The sequence below is a fragment of the Anoplolepis gracilipes genome, chromosome 10 (genome assembly GCF_047496725.1).
Source record: "Anoplolepis gracilipes chromosome 10, ASM4749672v1, whole genome shotgun sequence".
NCBI classification, from domain to species: domain Eukaryota; kingdom Metazoa; phylum Arthropoda; class Insecta; order Hymenoptera; family Formicidae; genus Anoplolepis; species Anoplolepis gracilipes.
Window position 1 is genome coordinate 3,028,775 of NC_132979.1, and position 27,731 is coordinate 3,056,505.

The 27,731-nt window shown below is 38.9% G+C and overlaps 1 protein-coding gene across 2 annotated transcripts in view; it reads right to left on the bottom strand.

Annotated features, from left to right (window-relative positions):
- Nucleotides 1–27,731, bottom strand: part of Mesr3 (misexpression suppressor of ras 3) — a 45,982-nt gene that overhangs the window by 16,050 nt on the left and 2,201 nt on the right. The window contains exon 1 of one of the 2 annotated variants that reach the window (XM_072901323.1): nt 84–2,350. The exons of the other annotated variant lie outside the window; for it this stretch is intronic. The gene's annotated coding sequence lies outside the window, so the exon portion shown is untranslated. Of the gene's footprint in view, nt 1–83; nt 2,351–27,731 lie in introns of those variants that run through there. 2 annotated transcript variants of the gene reach the window in all.

Here is a 27,731-nt window from a genome sequence, read left to right on the forward strand (position 1 = left end):
ATTTTTTCTTGCACTCCGACTATCCGGAAAATATACGACGCTCGCTAAACACGACTACGCAAATTTTATTTCGCAATCATTACCTCTATTCAGAGGAGATCTTTCCTGCGTCGACTCGCTCGTATTGGCAAATAGCACGATCGTCGCGAATACGATCGTGTGGATAAAATCCGGACACTTTTGTGCTCTCGGCACTCTCGCATAAAGCGAGCGTTCACGTTTCCTCGCGATTTCACGACACGCAAGCTCACCGCACGCGAACCGGATAAGAGAGCTCTCCGCCAGGCGCCAGGATCCCCGGACGCGAAAATTATCATCGCCTTGGGACGCACTTTCCCGCGAGCAATTCTCTTCGAGCCGAGTCGAGCGGATACACGCGAGTGAGACGACTGACACGAGTGTGACTAAGAATCTCCGGGAGGGGAAATCGAGAGTAATCAGAGAGTCGTTTTCCTCGAGGCGCGAGCGTGGGAAGAAAAATCAACGACGATCCCGACGATCGATAGATGATTAGTCGTAAATCGTCAAAAGGACGAGTTTAGCCTTTCCATTCGCGCGCGATTTTCTAGACAGGTTTGAGATTGTCACGCAGTCTCGATTTCTACGAGCGTGAAGGATTTAACATCGGGATGAATGGCAAGGAGGATTTGCCTCCCGCCAGACAATAAACGCTTGTTCTCTCGCTTCTGCTAAAATCGATATAGGCAGGATCTTTTTTTTTTTTTTTTTTTTTTTTTTTTCTATTTAATGGACGATATTAAACCTCGATTCTTGTTCACTCTCTTGATGTGAAAAGATCTCCGTACTTCATAAAATCTCGCTTGGTTACTCCATTTTATTGCCGCAACACGCTGTATGATAAATTTCTCGTCTACGACGTGAAACGTGTATTATGAAAGACGAGGTACAGTCTATCTTTCACGCTGTATGTAAGACAGATAAGGTCACTTCTTTATTTTCGTCGAGGTTTATCTGCTAAACGGTGATCTATCTCGATTCGATTGTCGATTAGTCTCAGCGTTTCGAAAGTCGCCGTCTGTCTCAGTAAAATAAATCTCGCCGTCCGCTCTTTAAGTATAACTTCAAAAACCTCATACATAATTCGACGTGTGTATCGCACGAATTCGTTGAGGATCTCTCTTTCTCTCTCTTTCTCTCTCTCTCTCTCTCTTTTTTCCTTTCGATGACAACGATCTGGAACATCTCCAGGAGGATACGTTCTTCGTCTGAGACGAAAGAAAAAGTATACGGTTCTTGATCCACACGACGCTTTCTCTATACGTGTTAGAGATCGTGCGGGATCGGTTCGCTGCGCGTGGTAGAAATGTCAGATCACAGCTGGCACGTGCTGGTACATCAAGACCCGTCTCATGTTGATTTCAAGACGAAACTTGTCACGCGCGTACATTTCATTCATGCTTGAAAGACGCTCGCGCAATCGGTCGTAATTTCTGCAGCCGTTTGTGGCCGATGAAAGAGAACGGAGATGCAGAAATGTTACGTTATCCCCTCGTCGATCAGCAGACGTGACAGTGGCTGTTGCACAAACATCTGGTTTATGCACCGCTGTAAAATTATACACGAGACTCTATCTCGTTTCCTCTTCCATTCTGATAGAAATCCAAGATCGGATTAAAAGACACTGCTGCTGCGTCACGCTTAATAAAAACACAACTGTTATATAATCGGTGGATATACGGTTTTCGCTCTCTTCTCATTATCGTCAACAAAAAGATTGTGAGAACAGCGTGAGATTAACCGATAAATCACACGTCCTTATTCGTGGATCCAAAATGCGTGACTGTCCGGATGAATTGTGTACGTCCGAGTATGAATGTAACTGTAAATTATGAGGACGATCGTACGGATATAAAATTCGCTTAATAAGCTTCCTCGTGCGCGGTACATAAATCCAGAAGACGAGTGCTGTTTAAACGAAGATGCGCATATTGCAGGTCGTGATATGCCACGAATCCAATCGGCTGTGCGGCTGCATCAGGCTTTAGTCGTATTCGCGCATAAAAGGCAAACGATAAATAAGAGGATTCATACGAGTCTTTCTGCAGTGGCATGAAAATACGAGTGATGAAATTGTAATATCGCTCCGATATATGTATACGATTTTTGCGAGTCACATCTTTGCTTCTCGTATTTATTAGGTATTTACTATTTGGTGCGATAAAACATATCGCTTTGACTTGATCGATTGTCAGCGAGAGAAGAGAGAGAACTTTTTTGTATGACAAACGTTCTTCTACAATTTTACACGTAGAAGCAATAAATTAGATTTTTTTGATTGCGATATTTTGTCGATTGTTTAAATTAAATTATTCATCAATTTTGTTTGGAATAAAATATTGCAATTATATCAATAATAAAATTAATTTAATTATTAAAAAAGTATAGACAGAAAGAAAGAGACTGACTTTCCACGACATGACATTCTGTTTTAATAAATGTTTAATTTCCAATTGCACGAATGAATTTATAAGAGAACATATAAATCGAAATGCAGGTCACACATACAAAAGACGAAAAATCTCACATTTACAAGCGATATGTAATCTGGTTGTCAAATTTTCCAAACGTCACTGGACACCAAAACGGAGACCTGACCGTTCTTCCGACACGCTATACACGAGCGTGATCTGCATATCGTTCTCCACAATCGCCTTTACTGAATGCATTCGCCAACGATGGAACGACAGAGCGAGGCGTATTGTACAAGAGTGCAATAATTCATCCACGGAGTTAGGTTGTGCACTGACGCGTCACGGGGTGACAGACGTCGAAATTATTGCGTGTTGCAGCGGCGAGAAGTAGCGAAAGCCATGTTGACAGCGTGCACGTGTATGCGATGGCAAAACCTCGAGGCTTATTTATACCTGACACGTGTTCGATATCGTGCGTCGCACGTCGAAGCTTCCGCCATTCCCTATCGACAAATGCGCGAAGAAAAGTCGATGAAAAATCAGGTCAACGTTAGCAGAATACGTCCCGAGAGAAAATACGACGATGTAATATCACGATTCGAGTAACGTTGCCGTGATCGATGCCTTCATTCAATATTGGAAACTAACTGTGGATACGGAGCATTAATTCATGAATTTATTTAATTAATCATCGCGTACATTAATCATTCGTATTTGAATTAATGATCAAACAGTAATTAATGATATAGGTATTATAAATATTATTACGTGGCTGTATTGATTTTGCGGCGGAGCCCTATTTTCACGTTAAATGCAACGTGCATTCGCCTCGATTTAAACTCCGGGTTATATTGTATCGTAACCCCAGATCGCGGGGTTTCCAATAAACCTTCGTGGTACTGGTGGTTATACCACCTAAATTTGTATGCAATCGTAGAACAACGCAATGCGAGATTTTACACGAGATTTTATACATTAAACAGCGCGATATCTTTGACCGATAAGGAGCTTAGGCTACGCTTAATGCGTCTCACTGAATTATTAAGTATTTTTTATATTAATTATTTTCGTTTATTTTAACAATTATTTTTGTCCTTTCACATATTCATCGTGTATCAAGAGTTAAATTATTAAATGTAGGTAAAATCAAAGTGCAAAGCGGGCGTTTTATCATAAATATATTTACGGTAGTATTTTCTCCATAACATAAAAAAAAAAAAAAAAAATGATTAATTCGGGCAATATAGGTAGCAGTACATATTTGCTTTTACTTTTTCGAAAAATTTTAAAATTTGAGCATGATACAGTTTTCATTTAATCAACTCCCCTCACGCGCGTGATACATTTTAAATGTTGCCTCAAACGTTATAAGTTTCAAAATTCATCGTGATCTCGCGATGCGCCAACAATTTTCGCGATTGTGTGCAGCCTCAGCTCTTTTTGAATATACAGCTACGTAGCATAATAATATAGCAATACATTATCTCAGTTACAAGAACGAGTAAAAATCGACGAAGTAAATGTAGGATTATATTACATTAAGGATAAAATTCACGAAGAATTAAATTCGAAGAGAGAAAACCGCGCAGCCGTGCATTTTTTTTTATACAGGTACGTGCGCGCGTGATATGAGAAAGGATGATGCAGCGGATTTTCATTATTCGTATATTGCATCGTTTTACCGTAAAATAGATTTTATGCAGATAAAATTTCTTCTTCGAATAATTGTGTACGAGCTACAGATTTATACGCGGTGAACTATTTCATTACCGCAAAAGAAAAGGAAACAGAAAGGAAAAGAAAGATAGAGAGAGAGAGAGAGAGAGGGAGAGAGAGAGAGAGATGAGCGCTTTCCGGAACTGCAAGAGCCGATTGCGTAATTCATAATAACGTGCGATTCATATGACAACGTAATGGAACGGCGTAACGAACCGGTAATGTAACAAGATTAATTCTCCGCCACACTTGGCTCTAGTCCAGCGAATCTAGTCTAGCGAATAAATTTCAGGCATGTTACTTTTATTCCGAATTATACGATATATCCGAATAGTTCGAATGGAAATTCAGCGCGGTTTATTATATAACGATTACGCTCTTGTTATACGATGTTCGATGCCCGATACATCGGGATATTTTGCAACAATTTGGAGGAAGTTGCACTGATGAAATTCTTGCAATCTTGATGGACAGCGGGCGGGAAATTTTTATATTAAATTCTCTTTTCTCTCTCTCTCTCTCTCTCTCTCTCTCTCTTCCTATATAATTCTCGGTATAAACTTTTGCGAGTAGTGTTAATATTGCAGATATTTCGCATAGTTCAGCGACCGAAAGAGAGCGCGAACAAAGAGACGTCTTCTCACGCATTTCAGATTTGGATGTATGAATATGTGCGCTCGTTATCTCGTTATCTCAAACGCGGTTTGCATTCACTCTCAGTCTTAAAGTTCTCCATTGCGCGGATTCGAGAAATGTCTACACGACGAAATATTTATGCATTAACGTGGAATGATAAAAATTCGTGATAAATAATTTAGTAAAAAATGTTTACTGCGATGAAGATGAGCGCTAAATTTATCATTGAATATTATAAACCTGTTGATGGTGACATTCTGAAATTAGAAACGCACCCACTTTTCTCAATTAACATTTTTACCTTTCCAATTTTTTATCGACGTTAATTAACGTCCACGGATTATTATTATATGTGTGTGACTGGATTTATTTAGAAAACTGGAGCACGTTAAAATGCAAGTTTATACTGTACTATTAAAACATCATGAAGCGATGCCATGCTCGCTGTTACTTTCGCCGTTCTAATTAGAGAAGTTTACGAGAGAGTATACGATAAACACATGACGATAGAGAAGATCCACAGTCGCCAATTACAAGTGACGGCCAATTTTGTAGCAAAGCAGCTTGAACGCCCACGACTTGATTACCGATTGTCGTGCAGTCGCGTAACGATCGACCCGGGAACACGACTGGATTTTCTTCAACAATACCGATTGGCAGCGACGACTCGATTCGCACGGCACAAAGCGACGAGAGGTAACTCGTTAGACAGCGTTTGTCAGGCGAGAGCGTTCAATTTGGTTTTGGATGAGAGAGAACTTGATGGACCGTCTATACATGTAGGCACGAGCAGGAGAACTTCTCTCGCGCAAACTTCGCCGACAAACGAAAGAGAAATCGCAAATTTTACGAGCCTTATGAAGCATTCAAACTCTCGTAACTCACTTGAATTTTGCTCCTACTGAAAAATCTGTTTTTTTTTTTTTTAAACATTGGTTATATTCATAGTTTAATGTTTTAAATATCTTCTCTGTCTAAACAAGGCAAGTTATCATCGACACTGTCATCGCTTTTCCGCGATGCTGATTGGTTGTCTCAAGGTCTCGTTGTCAAGTGCGTTATTGCGACTTGCTTCGCGCGTGTCGTCTGCACCTGTCAAATTTTGACAGTTTGTGTGGCAACTTGTAAAGAAATTAAATTAAAGAAAAATTTAAAAAAAGTTAAAGAAAACGAAGAAGAGAAAAAGAGAGACAAAAGAAACATATATTATATGTATATGCATGTATTGTATACACGATGAACCTATGTATAAACTTTTCCCATGTTATTATATGTATATTAATTATATAATTTATATTTGTGTAATTATTAAAAAAAAAGAAGAGATGGAAGAAAAAAGGAAAAGGGATATAATATTAAATAAAGAAAATATTAAAATAAAAAATAAATATTATAATTAAATATTCAACAATCAATTAGCATTGCGGAAAAGAAAACTTTAACATAACCATAACCAACGTAAAATAAATGGCGCGCGCTTAAAATATCCTAGTAAATTAAATAATCCAGCCTTTCCTATTTAATATTAGATTTATCATTTTGAGTCGTAGTTAAATTTTAGTGTTTAGTAAATTAAATATATTTGCGTAACTGAAATCTCGCACACTCAGATATACAGAGTTGAGATAGCAAACTTGTCTTGGAAAAGTCGAGCTGAACCGAGGGTCGAGTAAGCGCGAAGTACTGCGAATATGTATTGCAGATAGGATAAGTGATTCCCAGAGATGGAAGATTAGATCGCTGGCATAGGGCATCACGTAACTCTAGATATCACGGGAGTTGCAGTTTGCATGCGAAGGAGATAGAATACGTAGGTAGGCAGGCAGTAGCCGTATCTCGGAGAATGCTATCAATTCAGGGCTGATGATTCGCTTCCGCCCACGCGGTCTCTTACTCATTCGACGCAGCTGCCGAATAACAAACAAGAGGGAGATGCGACTTTGCAAAAATTCGCTTCCGTTATGCTTGTCGCATGCACACACGCATAGACGTGTTGCATATCAAGAACCGACATATTTCACTCGTGCCGTGTAATATTCCCTGATCGTAAAATGTTTGCGAGATCGTGGAGCAAAACAGCTTCTGAAAACAAAGTGTCCGCCTACCGGGTTAACGGTGTAGGGTATTTTACGTGCTTCTTTGAATATTGATTTTATTTAAATAATTTACATAATATAATATGTCCGTACACATGTGACAAAGAAAACAAAAGATTATAAATTATAATAAAATTGATATACGTCGCTACTCCCTGTCGACGTTCGCGATAAATTTGTCATCCTTAACGAACGCGCGCAGGGTCGTTAAATTCCACCCACGTGTCCTCAACTCACTTGCATCGTTAGTCATCCGTACTGGCGTACGTCAGTTAGAAGCCATTAGCGGACATTAATCGGCAAGAACATTTCCAAGAGCGTTCGAGCAGGAATACGTAACAATCTATATAACGTGTTGCAATATCTAGATCGCTCGAAGATAGTCTATTATACTCTTGTTTGAATTCTGAATTACGTTGAGAAATTGCGACAACACGTTTTATTTACAATGATGATGAATCCGCGATTAAACCTGGTTCGCCTGATACGAATATCGATGCGACATCGTGATTCGAAAATAAATACACATATACTCACCTTGTTGACGCAAGTGAGCGATTTCCTTTTGTGAAATATGCTGTGTTTCGTTTATCCCCGAGCTCGTTCGCGCGTTTTTACTTGCACGGCATAACATAACTTCCTCAAAGAAAATGTATCCCGTTTCTGAATAAACGATAAGTAATAAGTGTAATTATCGCGAAGCGAGACAGACTGTACTGAATAATTAATTATTAACCGACGTCCACAGGTTATATAACCGAGAGCATAAGTAATGTTTGCTATTGCGACTTTGCATGATAAGTTCGTTTGCATTTTGAAACAATTTATCTTGTAGTAATATTAGCTGCCTTTATTTTGCAGAATAAAGAAAAGCAGAGGAAATTTTCTATTAAAATATTTTAAATATGCGAGCGCAATTTTTTTCGCATATTTAAAAAAAAAATATAGAACGAAGGAAATATTTATTGAGAATTGTCTTCGTATAAGTAGAGGATGAACGCGAAGATAATATCGCGCTCTGCTTCGTAACTGGCAACAAAGCTCCACAGACTTTTTTATCAAGGTCTCCAGAAATTACACCAGCGTTAGAAGAGACATTTTTAGTTCCCTCGTGTCGGAGGTCATACGAAGCACTTTATGTCGCACAAGAATCGAGAAACAAATCTTCTGAGTAATCTTACGAGCGTCGCAAACGGCCACAAGATCCTCCGCGATATTTGCAAGGTTTCTCCGAGTACAATGCTTTATCGCGATAATTACGAAAGGCGAAATGCACCGTTACGTTAACGAAATCCGAATGAAAAACTATAAAAAAAAAGAAATCCTTGCGTCGCCTTCTGCCGAACAAAGAGTTATAATGTCAATTAATTAGGATAAAAGCTATGATTAAGTATAATAATTAAATGTGAATCTGTTAACATCTTAAACGGCGATTTCCATTTAAACTATTGATGGGAGAGAATTTATGTGACCTCGGTTGCGAATAACTTTCTCTAAAGGTTCTATTGGAACGAATGAGTGCCCATAGAACATAATAACACCAATTTCGCCTCGAGGTGAAAGAAACAGAAAAGGAAAAAAAAAAAAATATTCAAAGAGGACGTAGAGAGATTGGCAGAGGTTCTCCGAGATGTGTTCGTCTATACTTTTATGACGCACCTCTGTTGATCCCCGTCAGCTCGCCGTGCGAACGGAAAACAACGAGTCGTCTGTTCTCAGAATGTCTGATGTCACGTCTCACCTTCCGCCAGTCGGGCTGAGGTCGATTATATCTAAGCTGCGCAAAAAATACCTGCACAGGTGATGACATAACGTATTAGCGTATCTGTCGCGCAATTCGTTTCTCGTTGAGAATTACGCGTGAATTGACACGATTCGAGGCTCGACGATTGATGGAGGAATTCGATTGACGCAACGTGACGAAAAAAGCATCAGCCATTTTTTACCACATATATATTGTATGTTTTTTTTTTTAATTATCGGACACGCGAAGCATAACCGACGCTTATGTGTGAAGGAAACCACCGCGAAAGTCGCAGGTAGTTGCAAACAATTATGCGCTGATTAGACATTTTCTTTTCCTTTTTGACCGCATTCTTTTCATCTAACTAGTTTTTATTGCGTTACCACGTTTACGTTTAAATCACCGAGTTAGCATTATGACTGATTCATCTTCTTTATCAGTGTTTTTTTTTTTTTTTTTTTTTTTTGTACACCAGATTACTTAATCTAGGAAAAAATGACGTGTACATACATAATTCTTGAAAACAACTCAGCTTTGGATTGATATATAATTGCGATCAATTAAATGATAACCGTTGTTACCTCTTTGTTTTATAAGAGATGTACTTTGATTTATACGAAGGAGCTTCGCGATTGTAGACGAACGATAGTATGTATTATATACATATATACATAGTTTGGCCGGAAAAAAATGGCGTTCGTGACCGAGCACGTGGGACATCCTTAAGGCGAGTTGGTGTCGGACAACCCCGAGAATCTGGCGATTAGTTCCAGCGCTAGAACAGGTTATTCGCCGGTCGAAGAGAGGCAGAGGATGTCGGGCCTTGCTTGCCGGAGGTTGCCGCCGCATGACATCATCGTCTCGTGTACAGCCAGATTCTTGCTCACGGCCGTTCACGGGACCTCGCGTTATTAAATCCGAGGATACCAGGAATACGATGTTATCGTTGCGCTTCGTCACGTTATATTAATAATTTACGACGCGCGAAAATTGTATATTCTGCCAGCGTGTGTTGATTTCGACTTTTTATCTAAACAGAAAAATCTCGCAGAGTCCTCGGCGCGCTGACGACATCTCCAGTTTCGTATCCGTCAAGATTCGCGATTTATGCGCTGATTTTGAATCGGGATGATGACTAATCGGCACGAACAAGATGCTCGCGAAGCAATAATCGATGCCCTCTCTCTTACACGACTCAGCTGGGAATGAATAATCGCAACCAGACCTCGTAACAATGCATCGTGCACATGCGTTCGTCGAACGCGATTCAAGTCGAGCGCAGTTTTACCTCCCAGGGAACTCTAGACACGCTGGACAGGACGATCACGTTCAACAAACGTGGCTTATCATCCTCTGAGAAAGAATAAATAACACGTGCGTGCGTCAAAGTCTGCGATACGCAATCGTCTGGCTGGCTGTCGGTGCTCGTTGCATGCGCTCGGGAACTGAATTGCGTAATGGAAACTTTTAAGTCTCGTGTTTTATTATTATTAATATTATTCTGTTGATTCTATAAACTATTTGCGTTAAAATTAACGCGATGTTTTTTGCGATAAATTCAAGTTGAAATAATATTAAATTGAATTAAGAACAATATTACTTGAATAAAAATTCAATATCGCAAAATATATATCTATCTTATTATTTTATCAATTTCTTCAACATTTTATATAATTCACCTTGAAGAATACAGCGGCTTATTTGATCTCAGAACGAAGAAAATGTATATTCATCGCTATAATAGTCGATCTTATTTAATGGCGATTCAGAATCGTGCGAAAGTCGAGGTTACGAGCCAAATAACCCGCAGACTTCCGTTTAGTCCCTGATGGAGATGAATATTAGAGTTTAGAGTCACGCGCGACCCGTCACTCAAGTGCTTGAAGTAGACAAGTTTCTCGTGAATTTTATCTATCTGCTGTGCACGTTTTCAGGGCGCGGTTATTTTTAGCGACATATCCACGGTATTATCCGTATATTCGCCCAGTTGTTACTTCAATCAAGTCTTCGTTTATTTCAGAAATGTAATTTCGTCCAGCTCTACGAGATTTCTCTCGAGGGATAATCGCGCTTAATTGAAAGCACCATGTAATTTTCCACGTTGATCATTTTTCAGCGCGTAATCTCATCGTCAGAATGTGCGCATCCCCGCGTAATCGTTGAGAAAAAGTATATAGGCAACGCGAGGAAATCAGATGCACCAACGATAAATCGCGCGAGGATGAACTCGATTACGAAAAACTTTATGGTCGAGTTATGTCCCGGTCGTTTTCAATAATGAGACAGAACGAGAAATTCTTCACGGGGTGCCCGCAAAGTACGAAACGCTCTCGGGAGATAGGAATATCCGTCTATAATAGGCGTATCCGTCGGTGCTCAGTAATGGCTCGCGATAAAAAAATATGGGAACAATTACCATAAACTTTACGAGGGCGAGCTCAAGTGAGTGATACAACGGGCGAAACAAGCTTGCGTAATTATACGGGAAATTTTTCTTAGAAACGAGAATCTTTATATTTCATCTCCTTCGAGATGATTTCAACTCCATTGTTTAATAAGCAGAAATTGCATAATTATTTTATTTATTATTATCTATTGATACGAGCTAACCATTTTATAAATGGATCCGAATTCTAGAATTTTTTATTGACATTTCTTAAGAGTAAAATGAAATTAATTGAAAGTAATTAAAAAGATGAAACAAGTAATTTGTACCAATTAAATAATATATTAATATATTACATCTAATACAGATATAATTCTGCACGTGTAATTTAATTACAACTCCAAATGAAATTAATTAATAAATTGTAAATTCAACGATGAAAAATGACAGAAAAAGAAGCAGTTGCAGAGAGAGTTGGAAGGAAACTGAAAAAAAAATGTAAAAATGCCGGTGCCATTTGGCGAACACGAGTTCGATGTGCGCTGCAGTGTCTATGACGCAAGTGCATCCAGCATCATCTGCTCCCATGAGATTAACCCAACCGGATATGGCATAGACCCCCGGAGGTTAAGAGACATTAATGGACTAATAGAAACGCTAACGATTCATTAGCCGGTACATCAATGTCGGTTAGCTTTCCGCGACAGTTCACGTGAACCGCAATGTGTCAACATCCCGCCGAGGTCGAGGACCTCGTTTTCTATTTTCGGACGCGCTGTCGGATAAAGGATTGCGGGGGCAATGAATGGACGGCAATGAATCGTAATTGTAATTGCTTCTTGTAACTATAAAGAGATGTACATTTATGTACTTTTTCGCGATAATCATCGAAATACGACTTTGGTTGGATAAGCCAACGATTTATTCGATAACGAGATATATCTAAGTTTCATTATATCGCGCGATTCTTCACGGTCGACTAGTGATTTGCTCGTGAAAAAAAAGCTTTAAATGCCACACGTCGTGCGTGTATACATTAACGGCATGATATTTATCAAGAGGTGCACGTTTCTTGCGCGTTTGCAACCGGTCGGGCCACAAATTGCAGATCCAACCTTGTTCGAGCCTTCCCGCTCGGTCTTCCTGTTTCAACGAAGGAGGTTTCAGGGTCTTGACACTTGACACGTTACCTAAAAGGAACGCGGAGGAGGGGGAAAAATCCTCGTCGTGACAGGGGACAAGAGAAAAAGATCCTTTGTCACCGAGTGACGAAGCGCTGCTTTGTGGCATTTCTGTAAAATTTTTATGAAAAATATAAGTTCTTTAATAAAGCTTAAACATATCTCTCGCGCGTGATATGCTTGCATTTTATTCTCCGTCATTATGTTTAGCTTATAAAAGTTTGTCTGTCGTGTTATCCGAGCGTTTTCTAGATGTGTCACGTTTAACCTTCGTTGTTCGGTTTCTATTTCCATTATACTTTAAAGGTAGCATTGAGGAACAGAAAACGTGATGTCGAAACCATTTGTTAACATTAACGTCGATCCTTGACATTTGCTAAGAATCATTTCCAAGAGCTGTCTAACTAGAATCACATAAATGATAAATATTTTTATAAAAGCATTCTCTAAAATGACTAATAATTATCTATCGTTACATAAAATTGAATAAAAATGAGATAACATTGAATTGCAACAATTCCGTAAAAAACTATAAGATATATCATAAAACCTAGTAATTATATTGTCTTGTTTTTTCAGAAAATGTTGAATAATGTTCGATAGATGTAATTGTTCATTTTTTATCAATTACGTTGCTACGAGCCCTATCGCTCTTCGGCTTATCGATACACTTTGGATTTCGACACCGTATCGACATGCTTCAAATTCTCGTCACGTTGTTATCTTTTGTTCACCATATACGACACATACCTGGCGCACGAACGCTTGATACGTTGAGTGACATAAACGCGCAACTTTGCGACGTCCGCGAGCGGAAAAAAATAGCGATGAATTGATATTCGTGGACTGATATGCGCGAAGAGCTCGCGGAAAAGATTCGTGAGATACGCTCGTAAAAAATTCCATTACAGCGCACAGTTGGCTTCCGGGCATGTTGCCGCTGATTCGTTTGTAAAACGAGAAAAGATAATACCTCTTATTTTCGTGCACGCCCGTCGTCGCGATTTATTTGACGTTTCGTTGGCCGTCTTTGCATATGCTCGATGCAAGCAAGATTCAACGGAATAATATATACGGTTTTACACTGAATTTTATCTGAATAAAATTCCTATTGTAAAAGAGGAATTGCGCGAAATTTTGCGTGTTGATTTATCTTATTATTCATATATGCAAATGATAGTAATAAAAATAAAATCAATAATAATAAAAATCATATATAGAAATAATTTAAATTACAATAAAGAGAGATTAATTATTTTATATAAAATGACACATTTTACATATTTCACGTATGCAGTCAAAAATCCGCAGTGCAATCAATACTCTCGGTCGGCTCGTTAATTTCCGTCTCTTAAATTCTCGTTTTCGTTCGACACGATGGTCAAAAGTCCATCGTGGAAACCGAGCCTCGTTACAAATACGCGCTTATCCGAGTCAAACAACGGCGACCTAATTATTATTTCAGTATAATCTGACAAGTTTTTTTCTTTCCTCGCATTTGACAAATTCCGGCCACTCGCATGATTTTCAAAAGCGGCAACGGAATTCCATTCGGCTCTCTTTCTCGAATCTGCGAAAAAGTTGTCTCTTTAAAGTTTAGAAAAGAAGAAACTCGGTAGAAATCCCTTGTGATGGAAAAAAAAGAATGTGCCTTCTCGTGTCTGCCATTAGAACTAGACTATCCGTGCTATTGTGCTGCGAGATAAAATGCGAAGCAAGTCAGAAGCTTTTAGCGAGGTTTGTAAGAAATTTGATGACTTATATTAACTCAGTTTCTCTCTAATTATCATGAAACACAGAAAAAAAATCTAAAACACGGAAAATAATTTAAAACCAGACAGCAAACAACACAGTTCATATAATAATAAACTGTATATTCTACAAATAATATAAAATAATTACAATTTATTAGATGTACAATTAAACAATTCTTTCTTTTGTCATTTTACTTCAATATTATATTTACATTTACTTTAAAAAATAGTAGGAAAAATAATCGTATAAATGCGGATCAAAATGACAAAGTGATACATTCGCTATATAAGTTAACAGGATCACTCGCTATTTTTTGCGTACGTGTAATTGTCACTGTCGTGAATCACATGGTCGGGACATCGCTCCGTCGAGTGAGTTCCCATGACAGATGGAATATCCCGAATTTCACCTGCCGAGATAAGAATGTGGAGCAACGCGCTGCCGAGTGATGGGAGTAAACCTGTTCTCGTTGTCGGAAATGTGAGGAGGGGGAGAGAACGTTCGTCTATCGTAGCGTAGAATGTAAGGGAAAGAAAAGGAATCTATGGAAGACAACCAGGGTGAAGGGACGAGGGGGAAGAGCCGGGACAACCAGGATCGTGGATCCATCCTGTCACGGTTGAAAAATGCGAGGAACGCGGTGACGTTGATCGCCTAAACTAGGACGAGGGAAACTTGGTAGATGCTGTCGTTGGCGTCCTCCAACCCTTCGTAGCGATAACTATACAGTTGCGAGAGAGATGGCGATCGCCGGGCTTTTTGCAATTTCGCCGTCCCGTTAGGCCGATCGTTCCGTTTTATGGCGAATCAATACGTGAGAAAGACGGAAAATCGAAAATGGCGCCTGTCCCACTTTGCTAAAAAACACTTACCTTTGCTTAGATTAATTCTCTGCTTTAAGATCAATCAACTTGCGTTGATAAATAACGGTTCTTTTTACATTTTCTCGTGACTTGCTTTTGGCTTGACAAACTTATCTAACTTGAAAATACGTATTACGTACAATTCTGCTTGCGCGCCATAAACCTGGATAGGGTAAACTTTGTTAATCAGCCGCCGGCTTATCCACCTGCAGCGCAACCGGCTCTATGATTGGCGTTGTTTACCTTCAAACGCATTAGCACAGTGTTAATATAATGTGTCTCGGATAAATAATAATAGTCGTTTTATATAATGTTGGAGGCTGAAATCAGCCTTCCAAATGTTATTTCCTTCAATAACGATTTCGCGTTGCAATTTTCCTGCCCTACCCGTGTAATTTCTCACCGGTTCATTAAAAGGAGAAGCGGTCGTTCTCTTCGTCAATCTTATAACCTAGCTGATCGAAATCACTCGATTCGTTTGCACGCCTTAAGCCGGAATCGATATTCGTATTTAATTTCATTTATCGAACCGAAGGTGAATCTACCGCGAGACACCGTCTCGGAAACCGGTTTAATTTCGCGCCGCTTAATCACACGCGCGATGCGCATAAAGTGTCCCGGCTTGGCTTCGACAATTATTCTCTCGCGGAGAAGGCGGTGTAGGCCACACGTTTGAGGAGGAGTTTGAGAGAAATTCCGGCAGAGAAATGCATTCGCGTCTCTACGCGTCTCGACCTCTTTCGTGTCTCTCCGAAATGTTCGAGGATACAAATGAGCGGCGTAAAATAGACGCTTTTACATGCTTTCGAATGTAGGATGTTAAGAGCGTAATTTTTAATTCGTCGATGCTGAAAGATATGACATGGCGCATGTAATATAGAAATGAAATTTCTTTGACGTATTTATAACGAAATTTGAAGAGATTCAAAAAAAGTAATAATAATCCAAGATGTACAATATTATAATTAATTTTATATATTATAGAATAATAGATTTCATAATTTAATTACCTGTCATTGGAATCATTTTCATTAAATTTCCAATATATTGTAACGCGGATGTTAATATTATTTTCCTTCTAATAATGATGGAGCGATGCTTGCGAACTATGTAAAGCGTCCCAATTAATTGAAAGCCGTAACGCAGTATTGTATAATGTAATTGAATTCTATTCTCCATTAAAAGATAATGAAAACAGATGTATCGAAAGAGAATCAAAAGCGACGCGGTTCGTTGTTGAAGTTGAAACGACAGTTGAAAGCAATTGCGAACGCATTCTTTGATATACCGTGTTATTGCGTGCGACGCTATTTCCAATAATTGCAAACGTGCGGCAAGAGAGAGAATCAATAATGCGTATGGACGGTGGAACTGCGCAAAATGAAGACCCCATGTTTTATTACAAAGATTCAAAAAAAAAAAAAAAAAAAAAAAAAAACAAAAAAAAATGACAGCAAGAACTGCACAAGTCGAGAATTAAAATAAATATTTCTCGTAAATCAGGTCGAGTCGGTGATTAATCAGATTCATTGATAACATGTAGGACACAAGATAATCATTTCAAATAACAAGAAAAGATATTCAATGATTATTATAACATAGATCAAAATTGTTGAATATTTTTTCAAAATCGCATCACGAGATAATCATTATTTTATCATCTATATAATCTCTGTAATTATTTCTTTAAATATATCGATTATTCCTTTCACTATAACACTTTCGGTCGCAACATCTACGAATGACGAAAGCCATGTCGATTAATAGTCAGCGATTTGATTGATGCGCATCAAAGTTGCTGCTTTCCATCGATACGGTTGATAACTTTCGCGCTTAATTGCGAATCCCTTCTCCCGCCCCCCCCCTCCCTCACCCACCTAATTACGATCGAAGACGCCAGCAGCTCGAAGTCGACCTGTCCCGGGACTTGTGCGCGCACCGTCGTCACATCTATCGATTTCTCGAGGGAAACCAGCGGACCGGAAGTGGACTCTCCCGCGTGCGCGCTGAAGGAGATGCACGCGATAATTAATAGAACTGCTTCTCTGGATGGTGATTTATTTTCACGAATCCGCGTTCTCGCGCCTCACGTGTTTCATCAACCGGATGAGTGAAAAACGGTCTGATTCTCTTCTGGATCTCTCCTTGTGCTCATACTTGAGAATCAATGATACGATAACCAACGAAATGTGAGTTTTAAGAGCCGTAAGCATCCTCCGGTCCGTCGATCGTTCCGAGAGTAAAGACAGAAGACTCTCTTTGACCTAACGACGCGCATTTGACAAGTAGACTTCCTAAAAAAAAAAAAAAAAAAAAAAAAACAGGTATAGCCAAGCCTTCTCGCGCGCTCGGCGATTGAGAGAAAGGTGAGTCCTCCCTCCCTGCCCGCTCATGCATAAATAATCTTCAATTTGGCGATCACTCAGGAAAGTCGGTCGTAACCTCGCGGGTCGATCGGTCGCGGTTTCGTGGTCTCAACAATCAAGTTTTATATATACATATATATATATATATATATATACATGTTATATATACATACACGTATCCGACGAAGGAGCGATCCTTTTGCGTTCCCTTCCAATCCGCTCTCGAGTGCCGGAAGGCAAAAGGACCACGGCGAGAGAATCGTGGCGAGAGAGGAGGCGAAGGGAGGAGGGCAGAGAGGAGAAAAGATCGGTCAACGAACCAACTGACCATACACCGACCCTGCTACGAGAAGTACCTCTATACCTCCATCCCTCTCTCCGTATTACTTCTCGATGAATTTTTGCATACCGGTCGCGGCACCTGAATTTAAAGTGTCCGTTGGCCGGTGTTCCGTCTCGGCACGCATTTCTCTCGCTCCTCTCTCTTTCTCTCTCTCTCTCTCTCTCTCTCCCTCTTTGGTAAAGAAAGCAGCCGATACGCGATCAAGTGTCCGCGCGTGATTTCTCGTATAATTTTATAATAGAATATTAAAACTACGCGCTACTAACACAAGCCTGACATCAATCATTCATATATCTTGAGGAAAAAAAAAATAAAATAAAATTTGCATCGATTATCTCGTTCACGAGAATATACCTTCGCCAGCCGACGATGACTAGGCTTGTTTCTGTATAATCATCGAGCGCAACGAAATATGCGAGGGAGGCTGTGATTTCACTCGTATAGATTAACGTCGTACTTTTATAATTGATTAATTGACTAATCGGCACCATTCACCGTGAGAGAGCCAGCCGACGTCTTATACTGGCTCTGCAGCCTTTGTACGAGAATTTATAGGAGCCGTAGCTAAACTGGATTGATAGTAATTTACTTTGTAGTGTTGATGGCGATAAATATGTGCAAACTTGCTTTTCTCGTCGCGGTTACTTTTTTATCTCATTCATCTCTAGATAAAACCTTCCTGTTTCTAACTTTTAGTTTATTTTCTTTCTTGCTCCACTACTGGTATTATTCTTTTCCCGTTCCGTTTTTAAGTTATATCAGAGATCTCGTATTTATTTCCAATTTTCTAAGTTTCTGCAAATTGATCGAGTAATTCTTCTTTACAAGACTGCGTTATTTCTGCCTGTCTTTTTTTTCTAATTATAATTTTTATAGATAAAACAAACGTTCTTCTACACAAACTCCAGTATTTTCTACCTCGCGTGCTTCTGAAAGAGCGCGAAATTCTCGACGCTTGAAAAATAAGCTGTTGAAGTATTTGAAATATCGAAAAGTTAAGTTATTTAAATCAATTACACGCGCCGTATCAGAAGTTCACGAAAGCTCGAAATCAAATCGAGAATCAATGAGATTCCATCGGCGAAACTTTTCGGCCCGATTTCGCGCGAGGGTACGGATTGTCTCGCGAATTTCGATCGCGAAAAGTCAAATCAGGAAGTCCGGATTACCGTGAAGATCGGCAGTCGTATTGCATGTGGTGTTTCAGATTTCTCCGACCGCGAGAACTGCAGTAAAGCTACTATGGGTGCACGCACGATTGCACGCGAGCCGCAAGAGATAATCGTCGTTCGCGGGCGCGGTGCACGAGCCACAAATGATCGCGAGTACTCGCCACTTGACACAATTCCCGGCAGCGTGCTTTTTTCTCTTTTTTGTTCTTTTTAATCGGAAGGAGGAGTTTTAATCACCGAGATCTCTCGAATAGCTATACATTGGGTAAACTGGGGTACGATGGTCATAGGCTGTAATTTTTTCAATAATCGCTACATCTTGCGCTTTTTTAGTCATTATCAAAGATAATCGATATTTACAGTAGTTTATGTGCATACATTATTCGAAATAACGATATTGTAAATCTTATATCATATTTTTACTTTTGACTACCTGCAAAGTTTTTCATGTGTCCACTAAAAACAGTCATGTTTCCAGTAATACTCGTTGTCAAAATTTTTATAAACAATTTTGTTGAAAATTTACAAAATAGCTGAGTCTCTTTCAAAATAATTTTTTTATGTTGCACGCATACTTTGTTGGTGCTTCAAAAAATGTTTAATTTAAAAAAAAAATAATTATTTTAAAATAACAGTTCATGCTCTTAACCACAGCGACACTCATATAAAATAAATCAATATTAAAAAAATATTTTAATTTTTTAATTTTAGATAGAACGATCGGAAAATACACACTCGACAAAAAAGTTTTTTGAAAGTCTTGCTTAATCAATTATAAGTTTATAAATTTTCAATAAGATTGCTTATAAAAACATGCCTAAATAAATACAATTTTCCAGGTATACAATTTGCCAGATATGTTAGGCTTATAGGATAAACTAGGGTATGATGGCCATACAGAAAAGATTATCAAAGATAATCGATATTTACAGTAGTTTATGTGCATACATTATTCGAAATAACGATATTGTAAATCTCATATCAATTTTTATTGTCGTTTTTACTATTTTTTTATAAATACTATGGTCATTTTTTCGTCACTATGGTCATCTTTTCCTTAAAAATTGGCTTTGATAATATAAAATTCCTATTAAATATTTTCCTTTTAATTTCGATAATATTACGTAATTTAAGCTTCAGTGAAGACACAATATGTCAAACACTATTCAAAAATAACAAAAATAAAAGTATGTTTTTTGCATTTTAAAAAACTATGGCCATCTTACTCGAGTTTACCCTACCAATCCTTCCATGGAGTTCCTTCTTCGAAGTAAGTTCCTTCATCGGCGAAAAGAATTTTTCGCGATTAGCAATTTCCACGCACGCCTCTAACAACTTTCTACACGATTTCGACACGATTTTCGAATCAAGCATCAGTCACGTTGGCGACTCTGCTTAATTGACCCCTAATGATCTTTCGATATAATACAGCGAAATCAGGTAAAAGCGGAATGAACGATCAACGCACGTGCGACTGAAACGTACACGACGAATCGTCGCAACGTCCGGTCAAAGATCGTCGAGAATATCGTTAATGGAACTCCTCTTTCGCAATCTAATACGATCCTTCCGCGGCTACTTAGCGGCGAGTTTCTTCTTCTTCGATTATGTTCATAGTCGAATGGCTAATCTCGATGCGAACCGAGATGAGCGTCGACCATTCTGATGATGCTCTTTGATCGCGCACGTGCGTTATATCATGTGTGAGAACCTGAATTAAATTTTTTTCTCTTACTTTTAATTTCAATTTCCAATCTAATATTTACTTTGTTATTTTAGGCAAACAGGTCACTTTCTTTTGAAACTATGCAATCTACAGTTTTGTCGAAATCCTTTAAAATTTCCAGGTGAAAAACCGGTCCTTTATTATTTATTTATTTTTATTATTATTTATTATTTATTATTTATTATTTATTACTATCAAAATAATAAAGCTCACAATTTTTACGCAAAATTAAATCAAAATGCTCCGAAATTCTCTAAAACCTAGAAAATATGAGAAAATTCAGATTAAAAATAGGAACAAAATTTCGAATTAGAAACGTACAGATATATCTTTTAATGAAAATTATAATTCCGCCTGTGCGCGACGTAGCTCGTTCATCTCACCTGGCATTATTCCGAGAACTCATGATTATCTCACCGTTAGAACCGCACAATGGATATATCCGTTGATTTTTAATCTACGTCATCGATGAATCCCCACGGTGCGAAGATCGCCCGGCGACGTCGGGATTATTTAACCTTTAAGCACGCGGCCGAGATTTCTACTTCCTACTTAAATGTTAGCCGATTATCAGTCACCTGTGTAGCCGCACGTTTAACAATGCGAATCCGTCGTTTGACGTGGAAGACGCTGAGTGGTACCTCGTAACGAGTAGATATTTAATCCTCACCTGGATTGTTGTTGTACTGTTGAGTTTTAACGCGCGATCAATGATAATAGAGAAGGAGAACAAGCGCATTAATAACTAATAATATCAGACGCGTCAGTTCTCTACGCTTTCTAGATTTGAATGAGTCAATATATAATCATGATATACAGGCTGTCCCGTAAAGATTGAATCAACGTTCGTGAGTAGATAGAGCGCATTAAACTGAACAGAAAAGTCCTTTACCATTTTGCGATTTTCGCAATAATTATTGAGAAATTTATTTAAAAAATATCGACCAATTCGTGTGAGTATTAGCACGTGGCGAGAAAAGTCAGCCCGCTGTCATGCGGTTGCTAGTCCCACGCATAGTAACCGTGTAACAGTGGGCTGTCTTTTTGCAGAGCGCTAATATATTGACGCGAATTGGTCGATGTTTTTTAAATTAATTTCTCAATTATTATTGCGAAAATCGCAAAATGGTAAAGGACTTTTCTGTTCACTTTAATGCGCTCTACCTGCTCACGAACGTTGATTCAATGTTTACGGGACACCCTGTATAGATAAAAAAAAGAATCAAAGAAAAGAGGGAAAAAACGAAGGTTATTTCAGAGAAAGAGGGAGAGAGAGACAGAGAGAGAGAGAGAGACAGAGAGAGAGAGAGACAGAAATCGATCGACAAGCGTCCGAATGTCCGGCAGTTTAGTGTCGATATTCGACGATGGAGAGGAAAACGTTTACTTTACGTCGGCTCGAACGTTAGCTTGTTATCTCCTCGATACTGGGTGCTCTATGACAGTATCTATCGCTTTCTGGCAATGAAATATATGTCAGTATTACCTATCTACCGGTATCGACACGCACCGTTACCACGAGCACAAAGTTTGCTAGATTTACGTCCATTTCATCGATATACTCGAATTTACGGTAACGATGCGTGTCGTAAATGCGGAAAAGAAAGTACATTCCTACAAGGTAAAATTCATCGAATCGAGTTACCTTGTTAGTGCTTGATTTCTTTCCGTTTTTTCTTCTTTGCTTAATTATTTTTTTTTTGTCTTTTAATGCTACTTTAATGCTATTTCACGTGTCACATTAATTTAAAAAAAAATCGAAACAAGACCTATTGGTGGATAGAAGATCACGTAAGACTCGGTTATAAAATAAACAAATTATAAGCTCCGGCACGTATTTTGCGGTAATCAAAATTGTAAATGATTATAATGGTGCTCTGGTCAGCGCAATCACCGACCAGAGTTACGTGGCAATGTTTTTTAGTTAAATACGAGACCGCCTTCTTGCGTCAAGTGGCAATTGCATAATGGGCAAAAGAGATCCTCGAAACGCAAAGAGAAGAGCACTCGAGAAAACCACATTATGCGAGTAATTATATGCCGGTTTTTTATTTCGTATATAAATTTTTATATTTATTTTCATAATTTTATCTTTTCATCTTGAAAAGAGTGAAAAAGGATAAAATATGTAAAGAAAATCACCCTCTCATCCGCTTCTCCATATTTTTAACTCGCACAATTTTTCCTCCGACTTTTTCTAGAGTTGCTAACTTTCGATTAAACAACAATGCAAATGCATTGACGACTTCCTTGAAGCAGTTGCGTCAAAGTAAAGCGCGAAGAAACAATAAAGTTGCAGCGATTCTAAAGTCGGACTATATAATTGTGAAGACGCGACAAAATGTCTTCTCTCTCTCTCTCGTGCGGGAAGTAATCTTTTAATTTCGTCAGTATTCTCGAATTGCCACATCCGCGTTATCTTATCATTCTTTGAGCTGGAATTATTGTTAACTTTGGGACCGTCTATATTATCCAACGGGCAACCTAAGCCGTCAGAGATATAATAAACGTTCTGAATGTTGATTTAGGACTATACGTATTGTCGCAAGTTCTCCACCTCCCTCTTCTCCGTTTCTTCATTGCATCAAGGGTATGATGTCATGATTTCTTAATGGTCTCGATAAATGTACGCCGCCGCGCCCATGTTTACCATTTTGTGCTGAATAGTATTCCGACTGTGTATACAAGATATGTGTGTGTGTGTGTGTGTGTATGTATGTGTGTATTAACAACATTAAACAGCAATTGTTGTGTAGCGTACGCTCAAGAAATAATTGCAATTTTTATATACGAAAATCAAGCCAAATGAATGAAATTATTATATTTGAGAAGTAATGAATAAAATTATTCAAATTCGTCGTCGTAAGAGATATCAATTATATTGCAAAATTACATTAATTTTTTTTCGCAATTGTTATGTAGCGTACGCTCAAGAAATAATTGCAATTTTTTGTGTACGAAAATCAAGCCAAATGAATGAAATTATTATATTTGAGAAGTAATGAATAAAATTATTCAAATTCGTCGTCGTAAGAGATATCAATTATATTGCAAAATTACATTAATTTTTTTTCGCAATTGTTGTGTAGCGTACGCTCAAGAAATAATTGCAATTTTTTGTGTACGAAAATCAAGCCAAATGAATGAAATTATTATATTTGAGAAGTAATGAATAAAATTATTCAAATTCGTCGTCGTAAGAGATATCAATTATATTGCAAAATTACATTAATTTTTTTTTTTAATGAATTATTTGAACAGTAATGAATGAAATTATTCGAATTCATTGTCGTAAAAGATATCAATTATATTACAAAATTACATTTATTATTTTTTCGCAAGACCAATGCATTTTATTCATGATTTTGAATAAAGCACGTTAATTATGCGGAAGGCTCATGAAGCTCGTAGTACTCGCACACAATTACTTTTATCTTCGTGAAGCAGGAAACCTACCTGTGATTGATGAATAAAGTTACCGTTAATTAGTATCAGTATAACGATAATGTATTAATGAACAAAGTATACCGTTACACATATAGTAATGGGAGCCGACACACAATTCCGCTTTCCGCGTGATGGGAAAAGCGTTGTAAGGAGACATCAAAGGTACATCGCGATTACTTTCTTTCGATTAATCAACACTGTTGCATTACAAAATGTATTTGTCTATATTTCACAAGATACTCTAGATGTAATCGTTTGTGAGATACGCAAGTGATAATATGCGTCAGCCGACAAATAAAATATACAATTTCACGCGCGACCATCGCAAAACATATTAATCTTCAAAATTAAGTAAAATGACACTTTCCTCAGATATATAAATATAAATATTATTCAGCAAGCTTGCATACTCTCTCTTTCTTTAATCAACAATTTTTATCTTCCACATTTACAACTTATTTACATTCTCTTTCCTCCGTCTGGATTTTCCTCTCCATCTCGACTCAATGGCGGTCATAAAGTACCGTCTCGAAACACGATTCCTGACCAAGCGAGATGGAATTGTGAATTTCATACCGATGCATATATACATGTGTGTGTGCGTGTGTAGCGAATCGCGTGCTCGCATCGCGTGTGCGTGACACGGTGATCTAATTTCCATGTGTGCCGAAGACAGGTACACACACGGCTTATCGGCGATGCGATTTCGCGCTTCTGTACGTATTGTTTTTTTCTCTCTCTCTCTCTCTCTCTCTTTCTCTCTCTCCTTCTCTCGCTTGGACTCGTCGTCTTTTCCTTTTTGCTTATAATCGCGATTTTTCGCGCTTCTATCCCGATCGGTCGTCCATGACTTATGTATACATATATGCAGCTCTTTTGCAGACTCGCGGATATGTGTGTAACTGCAGCAAATACCATCGGATTCGATCGAGTGGCGCAATAAATTCGGCTTGCGGAGGAAAAATCGTAGCACTTCCGATCGTTATCGGAATTACGACGGGGGCAACGATAACGAATGCGACTGTGTCGACATAGGACGAGCTTGTGTAAAAAGCGACAGAAATCCCGACTGTGAGTTTTTATTTGCAAGTGAAATGCGTGGCGAAACTCGCGTAGCGATTTTAGCGCTTCTCCATTTTCCGGCATGGTCCTTTCAATGTCCGGTTGTCAACATGGCACGCGTCAGAAACGTACATACGTCAACGATACAAACGAACGTAAGCGTAGAAAAAGAGCGTGGCCGCGAGCTTTATACTCTTTTCAAAGTCGATTCTAAAAGCAATCCATATATATATATATATATATATATTTCGAAGAGAGTTTTCGAGAACACGTCATATCCGATGAGAAAAGATGACCTGGAAAGGCAGCTGGAATACCTACATCTCGCGAAACGAGCGCGCGAATAATAGCGCGCGATTTCGTTCTTTCGATTCATCGTGGGAATCGCGCGAGCGAATTAAAATTATCGCGACGAGTCGCGCAGACGCGTTTCGATTGCGCGAGCGTTTTTAACGCGCCGGTCGGATAATCGTGATAGGCACATACGTATAATATACGCGGGTTCGCACAGGCATGGGAATAAATATTGCCACATTTTTTTTTTCGCTCCCCTTTCCCCCTCCCCTCAACTGCTCTCTTCCGTCCGGCGATTTCTCGCTTTATGGCCGTAACGCGGGCCGAGAAACCCGAGCTCGCGGTTTTCTCCCATAGCGTTGTAATTGCACCGCGGATTGGCCTAACAATTCAACCGCGATCGATCGATCGATCGATCGATGTGTCGGCTTTCAGTTTCTTTAATTTTTTTTTTACCGGTTTAGCGAGACCGTTCGGCGGTGTCCGTTCGCGGATAGCATTTTTCCTTCGATTTAATTGTAGCGCGAGACTTACGAAACGCTCGCTCGCCGGCGCGGTGGAACGATTTACGGAACGGAAAACTAACGATCCGCTCGATTTCAGCCTCTCGTGGAATTGAAACAGAAGAGGTGCAATTAATGGACTTTTGCGGCGCACGCGATCGCGTTTGTGCGTTGCACTCGCTGCGAACGTGCGCGTCATTTTTAACCGGATTAAATGGAGTATTTGTCAAAGCGCCGCAAAACCGCCTATCACGTGACGAGTTTTTGCGAGTAAATGTTATTCTAGTATCTTAACCATTTGCTCGCGCGTACATATGAACGATAGTGAAATTTAAAGACAACAGTTAATAGAATTTATTGGGGGGGAGGGGGGGAGGAAAGCAACCGTGCGGACGTTTATGTGTATCTGTAAAATTGAAAGACACACGTACATCGTTGCACGAGCAACATTCGTCTTATCTACGAGAGAAAAAGAGAGAGAAAGAGGCAAAAAAAAAAAAAAAAAAAGAAAAAGAGATAGTTCCGAGATCTATCTTGCCATCGCGTGGAAATATTTTCCACGAAAAACTTTCCTCGCATTCGCGCTCCATATTTCGCACACGAGTCCGGACCCTATCCACAGGATATCCGTTTTTCTCACAAGCACCGTGAGAGATCAACGACGAAACGACGAATGCGGAAACAACGGAGGAAAGCACACGACGAACCACGATTGCGAAAGGCCAGCGATACCAAATCCGGTTCCGTTCTTTCTGCACCTTTAAAACCGCGTGATTTTTGCACTCACGATATATATATTTATATATATATATCCGCATTTGTACCCGGTCGTCTGTGTAATGTAAGAAATTGCTTCCTAGTCATTGAGGCAATGATCTTTGCTCGAGAGTTCAACGTGCCTTATGCACTTTTTATGCCGACCCTTTGATGCAATGTGTACTCGATTATGCGTTAATAATAACGATCCAAAAGAGCGATTGCAATTTGCAATAAAAAAATTGAATCATCTCGATGTAATGAAATTTGGAAATAATCAAAATTTTTCTTCTACTTTCGATCTGAATTTTCAATCTTTGATACTTGAAGCAATCGGATCATCTTTTCTTAAAACCATTTAATTTAAATTATAGAGAATATATGGGAAACTGTTTGTGTTTGGTGCTTATTTAAAGTTTAAAATATGAATTTAATTTTTATCAATGGAATCTATTGAAATCCTAGAATATCCATAAGAAAAATGAAAATTCTGATTCAGGAAACGCAATTCGTTCTAACAATGTATCACATCCGGATCCTTAATGCATAAAATTCATTTGTTCTCGCGGTCTCCCGTAATCTCATAGCTTGAAACTTTCGATCGTTTATCATCTCGGAGCGCGTGGGTGATACAGAAAACCGCACTTTAAGTGGCAAACTAATTAGTTCTGAGCTCAAGAAGGATCAATCAGCGGTTCTCAATCTCGCGCCAACTTTCCTCGATGACAAGAATGCCGCCGCCGTAAAGCGCGGAGGATGAAAAAAGAGCGGGCTCTTCGGTCGGTGCATCTACGCGCACACCTGTATGCATCCGGTGTCTTCACGCCGGCGCCGACGTGGGTCGTCAATTCCCCGTTAAGGCACGCTTCGTTATCCTCGTTAGCGGAAAGTACCGTGCGCGCGAGGGTGAATGCAGATTTTGCATCTCTAACGAGCCCAACGGACCGGATACTTTCGATTCCACGACGCTCATCTCTGCACGAGCGGGTAAAACTATTTTCTTTTTTTTTTTTTTTCTTTCTTTAATTAGTTCCACCGCCAGATTAATTTTCGGACGAAAACACGACGCGCCGCCAACCAGATGCTCGCAAGTACCGTCGAAATTTTCTTACGTGTCGATCGATAAAACTCGAGGAGATAAATGCGTCGGTGTTTTTTGAAATTAAGAAAAAGAATAAGCGAAAAATTACCGTTATTAAAAAAAAAAAAAAAAAGAGAAAATTAAGAATGTTAGACTCAAAAAAATGATCTTG